The following is a 7,354-nucleotide window of genomic DNA, read 5'->3' on the forward strand; positions in this document are numbered from 1 at the left end:
TAGGGTGGACAAAATTCGCCCAAATGCGATTTCCAATAATAGGCGACTGGATACTCGAATTCTTCTGTACCGTGCGTTTTACTAATAAACGACGAGTACGTCTCAGTTTTCATCGAGAAGGCGAAATCTTCACTTTCGGCTATCCTGAGTTGCATGCTTGGTTTGGTTTTCCCCCGAGGGATACAATCAAACGTCATCCTGGATGAGACATGACATCCTCAGACATTTGGAGAATGCTCACTGGATTCTGGCGATTCAATTCAAAACTCGCCTATAATCACTCTTTTCGTTCCAACTCATGCTGTATTTACACAAATTTCTGTGTCACAGTTTATTCGGGCGCACATTCAGTAGTGTGGTTCATGACACAGATTTGTATGTTCTTGGAGATATATTCCAGGGAAATGCAGTAGATTCTTCCAAAATTCTGATGGAAGGTCTTATCGCCGCCTTTCGATCCAAAGATAAGAAGATTGGGTTCGACAATATAATCTGTGGAATAATTCTCGGTTCAAAGGGTACTATTGATATCCCCTGGAGTGATGATGAATTCTTCCCGACAATTGACTATGAATTTCTCGAGCACGAAGGACTTGTGAAACGTGTCTTTCGAGTAGGGCCTCAATTTCTGTCTGCACCGGAATGTGAAACTTTCTTACAGTTTCAAATTGATCGTATTAAGGCCAGAAATATCCCGTTAGATAGGGATGAATATGTAGAATAGTTTATGTTTTTCATTTTATTTTTTTTTTTGTATATATTTTGCTTTGTATTAATTATTAGTTTGTTTTCATTACTTGTACATATGTTAAAATAATAAAGATCTTATTTCATTCAATTCTTAATTTTTATCCATTTGATCCATTATCTATACTTAGCATATTTCATATGGGTAATTTCTAATTTTTCTTACTCAAATTAAGATAAAAAGGATTCACTTGAACTAATATGGTTTCCTATTTTTCCACACGTATATCTACATTTAATTTTATTTATAACTCAATTTCTTTTTAATGCATTAGGTTTTCATTTAATCAATTCAATTCATGTATTAAATATGTATTACCATGCACTTATTATGTATTTAATATGGTTCTCTTAACTTATATGCATAAATGAACATTTAAGTTTCATTAATTCTTCATAATCAATTTATTATACTTTAATTCAATTTATTAAGTTTCAACCTTTGGTTTTCCTTGGAATTAATGACATCTATTTAAGTTTTAAGTGCAGGAACACTAAATATTACGTTCAGGAACCATTTCCTCAACAAAATTGCACAAACCATGTCAAAAGGCACCAAAATAGGCCATTTTTACCAATTCTCTACCGAGAATTCATTAATTCTCGGTATGAGCAGCAACTTTGGCAAAATTTCAGGGCGAAAATTGCCTGAAATTCGCGTGTCGCGGCCGCGGCTTTGCCATTCGCGGTCGCGACACGCGTATAATTTGCCTTTTTCAATCCGATTTTGCCACCAAATTTTGCCTATTCCTATTCCTATTCTACCTATTCACCTACCTATACAACCCTATATAAACCTACCTCTTACACAAACCTCACATCACCTCTATTTTTACCCAATCCCTTACTCCAAACTCTTCCCCAAAAATATACTTTTCCTCTTCCCAATTTATTCACTCCAATTTCTATCCTCTTTTCTATTTTTCAATCACTTCCAATTCAAAACCCCCAACCTCATCTTCAAGTTTTACTTTCTCTCTCAATTTCTTTTTCTTCTTCTTCTTCTTCTTCTCACACCCTAAACACACAAAACACCATCACCATGGTTAGAACTAAGTGTGTTGGTAACAAGCCCGCTGTTACGGAAGCTAATCACCTTCGGGTTCAATGCGGAGCTTATTTTGACATCTATTCGGAGGAAGAAGCCACTCGTTTCAAACATTTTTCACAAGCCGACCGCCAATTTGTGGATATGCACTTCTTAGACTTCCATTCGGTAAGAACATTGAATTTCTCTACTCGAATTGATGCTTTTATTGAGGCGTTGGGTTTGCAAGAATTCGTTAATATGCGTTTCCCGCGTATTAATGAATATGTAGTGGAATTTTTGGTCACTTTGACCATGAACAAGAAGAAAACTTCAATCTCTTTTAGGAATAATGGTATCCCTTACACCATTGACTATGAAGCAATGGGAAATATGTTTGGTTTCCCCACTTCTGATTTTTATGATAAGCCTAAAGATTTTCATAATGATGCGGTTTGGCAAACTCTTTCGGACCAAGACTATTTTAATTCCAAGAACACTTCGAGCAAGTTGATTAAGGACAATTGTGTGTTTTTCTTTCACAAATTTCCGAGTTTCTCTTTATTTGGTCGTGTGGAGAGTTCCAAGGTTCAGGTTCGGGATTTGTATGTTTTGGATAGCTTGTTTAAAGGTTTGAGGATTGATAGCATTGGCATGATGTTCGATAATTTGTTCCGTGCTTCGAGGGCTACTACCATTCAGATCCCTCTTTGTAATTTTCTCACCGCTATTGTGTTGGGAGCACGGGGGGAATTGGCCGAATATGACATGACCACCTACCGTGGGTATGTTCCGCTTTTGGACATCTTGGCTCTTGAGCGAGCCCATTTATTGCTTCCACAAGGACCCCCCCGTCTTTATTTCGTATGCCTCCCGTATTGCTCACCTTCGTGGCACTATGGGTGGTGGCGCTTCAAGTTCTCAATTTGTAGGTACCGAAGGCGACGAAGAGGCGGTAGGAGAGGAAAATGAACCTCACGCTCAACCACAACCCCAAGCACCTCAAGCGGATGATCCAGTGGATTTGCGGAGAATTTTGGACCAAATGAATTCCAACAATCGTCAAATGAATTTGAGAATTGATGATTTGGTTGAAAACAATACGGTGATGAATGACAACCTCAACCTTTTGAGGCGTGAACATCGATCGACTCGGCATCATATGCTTTCCTTTTTCCGACGCCGCAATGTGGAGACGTCACCTACACCTCCCGATTCCCCACCTCAATCTTAAGTTGTTTTCTTTAATTTTATTATCTTGTTATAATTTGGTACAATTTTCATTTTCATATGTTTGGTACAATTTTCACTTTTTAATTTTATGTTGAATGTTTCATTTGCACCATTCCTATCTTTATTTCGTATACTTCATTTTTGTGCTTATTATTCTTGATATCTCACTTTTGCACCAATGAGGACATGGTCCAATTTAAGTGTGGGAGGAGATGTACATCATTTTCGTTTTTCTAGCACAAATAACAAATGCAACGAATCATTTATATGCGAATGCAACGTATTTTGCAACATCAACTTGTTTAAAACGCTATTTTTTTATATTTTCATATATTTTTAAAATTAATCATAAGTTAATATAATTATTTTTAGGTTATCATTATCGTTAGAAATAATATTTCTATATGGGTAATATTTTTCAAAGTTTTCATAAATCTCCGATACGATTTTAAGTAAAATTGTCTCGAGTGAATGTATTTAAGTAAATAAATTCTTTATTCAATCTCTATTTTATATCATGCAATTCATGATACAATAAATCTTATTTTAAATTTTCAATTAGGTTTATAGGCATTAAATTGAACTAACAATTTTAGCTCGGTTTGATTTCGTCTTACATTAACACCAATTGAAGTTTTTAAGGAAACTTTAGCCATAATACATGTTGAATTTTAAGTCAATATAGGATGAATGTGTTATTTTTCTTTTTCCCAAGTTACAATTTTATAATTCATATTAATTAATCAATTAGTTGAATTCTTAACTTTTGGCCACGATTGAGACCACCCTTATCACAATCGAGGTATGAAAGGGAAGAATAATTAAGTACCGTTTACTTTTGGCCACAGTTGTGACCACCCTTATCACAATCGAGGTATGAAAGGAACGTTAAAAAAAATAAAAATTAAGCGTGTATAAGTTTAAAGTAACGATTGCGTCCACCCATGGCATGGTCGGTACCTCTTAAGCAAACACTAAGTAAAAATACGTATAAGGTTACGATCAAGACCACCCTTATCTCGGGCGTAACCAAGCAAATAAAATCAAGTTCTTATTTAAATGTATAATATATCTCATATATTAGTTTAGGTTTGGGAAAGGAAATTTTGTGCTTTGAAATGCCTTGAGACGAAAGACCCAATAACATGCGTGCTTATTTCGTCCCGAATGCTTCGATTCAAAATTGGAAATACAAGACGAATGATATATCGTATATTATACTAAGTTAGTTTGATATTTTGCGTATAAATTTGCCATGCGAAGTTAGTCTTTTCGGCTTAACTAATTTAAAAGGTAATACAGAGATATATGTTTTATTTTCATAAAGAGATTAGTTAGAGAATAAGTTCAGTGAAATTTTGTTCGGGACTAGCAAAAGATTAAGTGTGGAGATTTGTTAAGCCCAAAATATACCTAAAATATCATCAATAATTACATCAATATTGCTACGAATTTATGCTACTTATATCTGTTTAGAATACTTTTACTCTCGAATATGTTTCTTTCATGCAAGGTACATAAATATTTGGTAAAATCCAAATAGGAGTAAAAAGAGCTCAAAAATAGAAGAAAAGCCCTACAAAAGGAGTCGAAGATGACGAAAATTAATAACGCCAAGTCGAGGACACGAACGAGAGCAAAGAAGTGAAAAATGCTCCGTGCCGCGACCGCGGCCCCCAGATTCACGGTCGCGACACGCGTCCCTCAGCCTCTCCTTCCCTTTGTCTGAAGTAAAATTGATGCTCCCCCATTCTCGGTAGAGAATTTAATATTCTCGGTACGAGCAGGAGATTTTAGAAGCCTAGTTACACACTTTCGTTTTCGACGAAACGTGATCGTTCGGGTGGATAAAGACGTCCTTTCGCAGCGGACACAATCTTTCACAACAGACACGACACTTCAATCAAGACTCTTCAACATCTATAAATAAAGAGTTGATGGAGAGTTGAAATAGAATGTTATATATGTAGAAGAAAGAGATTAGTGTAGAATTTATGCAGAAATTCCGAATCAAGTGATTCAGAAGTTAGATTTCGATTCTGTTCAAAAGCAATATGATGTACACACATTGTTTACAAAATAATAACAAACTCAGTAGCGTTTAGACATTGTTCCAGTTTAGTTTACATTTTGGTAGTGGACCGACCCAGTCTCTATTACGAAGATTCAGCGAGAAGATTGAGTAGAGGATTCGCCCCTGCGCCTGACAAACTCTAACGAAACCTAAGGAAAGGATTGACAACCAGTTCACTTGCACGCCGTCGAAGAATTCAATGCTCCATGTTCTCTGTAAACTTGTATCAATTTATATTTCATCTAATAAAGTCCGTTCTATTCGATAGATTTTTATGCAACACTTATGGTAACCAATCCACTAAAGTGACTGCTGGTGTTTTCATTAAAACGTATTTAATCCAAAATCTTTACAAGGAAACTTTGTTGAACACTTAGGCAAATTATTATCTCGAAAGAGTTTTAATTTGATTAAGGGCAATTTATCCCAAAAGGGTTTTGTCGCGTTCAAAGCCAATTAATTAGAGGTTCCGTCATTTATTTCATCTTTATAATTCGTACAAAGTTTAAAGTTGTTTTCTTTGCTTAATGCAAACAAATATACTTGTTTACTTTTTTTTAAAGTACTAAAACGTTCCTGTTTTGCAAATTCATTTTTAATTAGATACTTTCTAACATCTTCACATTCTAATCTAATTCTCATTCTAGCAATTTCAAAACCAAAACCGATTAAAACGATTTTCCCATATTATAAACCTAAAAGTAAATTTAACCGATTAGAAATAAGTTTTGTTAAAAAACGTTCCCTGTGGGATCGATATCTTTTATTACTACAAGCGTATACCGTGCACTTGCGAAAATCGCTCAACATGTTTCAACAAAGCTCACAAATCAAACCTCATCGATCTATTGGATGATTCCCCACTCAGAGATCCAATCACTGACCTGACCGAACTCCAGTTCTAGTTCTTCACCACCGTCGTTGAACCGACTCCGGACCAAATCAAGAAAAAGCAAGCCTATGTTTCTCAAGCTGAGGAACAAGCCAACCAAGTTGCTTCCAAAGGTCCAATCTTTGCCAGCACCTCTGCTTAACCTTCCACTGAGCAAGTGCTTGAATTTCCTGCTGCTCAATCCAATGAGTTAGCAAAGGAAAATCCTGCTCAAGTCAGCTCTGAGTTACCTCATCCTCCAACATCCACTCAACTTCAGACTGATACTGAGCAGGTCAATATTTCTGCTGATACACCTCTTCCTAATCCATCAACGCAGAATGATCACCAGTCAGCTCCTGCCGCTGCCCTGAATCAAAATCCAGCTGCTGACCAAGCTGGTACCTCCAATTCTGGACAACACCAAACACCTCCTCCATCCGGTGCTAATCATATTCCGGCCACTGAGCAACATCCTGATGAAACCTATGCTTACTTGCATGCTACTGAGTCTAGATGAAGAATCATTGACTCAGCTCAAGCCCTACTTCAGGACATTCATCAACCTCATGCCGATGGTGCTGGGTTTGTTCATATTGAGCCAACTCAAATCTCCTCTGTCACTCAACTTCTGACCGAAATCAAGGGTCTCAAAGACTTAATGAGTTTATGACATCTTTCGCATCTCAACAACCCAAACAAGACTCTATAGTAAAGCTGGCTGAACTCCAGCTGATGATGGTAAACCATATGAACTCCATCAGGGTCATCTTAATACCTTGTCAGCTGCGCACTCGACATATGTAACCTCTGCTGAGGTTACTCAACATTTCTCCCAGGTAGCCTTTGAGCTGACCGGAGCTCGTGACCTGATCTCCTCTTCCTCTCAGTGCTCCATCGAACAGATTGGTGAAGGTATTCGACTCCTCAACTTGAGCAAGGAGGAAATGGACACTGACCAGGTAAAGACAAATGAGATTTTGCAGTACACTCAATCCACATTTGCACAAGTTCGGCATACCAATGCTCAACGTCAGTTCTATGATGCTGCGTTGCTCAAAATGTATTATCAGTCCTATGCTTGGATGACAGAATTGTTGAAACACCTTTCCACACGATTTTGATTTGACAAAATTATTTAAGTTAACCCCATGATTAAGACAATTAAATTTATGTGCTTTGATTTAATTGTACTAATATGTTTGTTCAATGTTGAGTATAAGAATAAATGAGAACAGGAATAAAAAGTAAAAACAGACTGAAGTCAGCATGAGAACACAGCACAAGCTGAGTAAAGTGTAACTCAGCGTGATAGAAAAAAACCCTTCCTCAGAACTAATGCTTGAAGACAATGCCGACCACATAAGTTGAATGGAATGATACTCAGTATCTGATATAGCAA

The sequence above is a fragment of the Euphorbia lathyris genome, chromosome 2 (genome assembly GCF_963576675.1).
Source record: "Euphorbia lathyris chromosome 2, ddEupLath1.1, whole genome shotgun sequence".
In the NCBI taxonomy this organism is placed as follows: domain Eukaryota; kingdom Viridiplantae; phylum Streptophyta; class Magnoliopsida; order Malpighiales; family Euphorbiaceae; genus Euphorbia; species Euphorbia lathyris.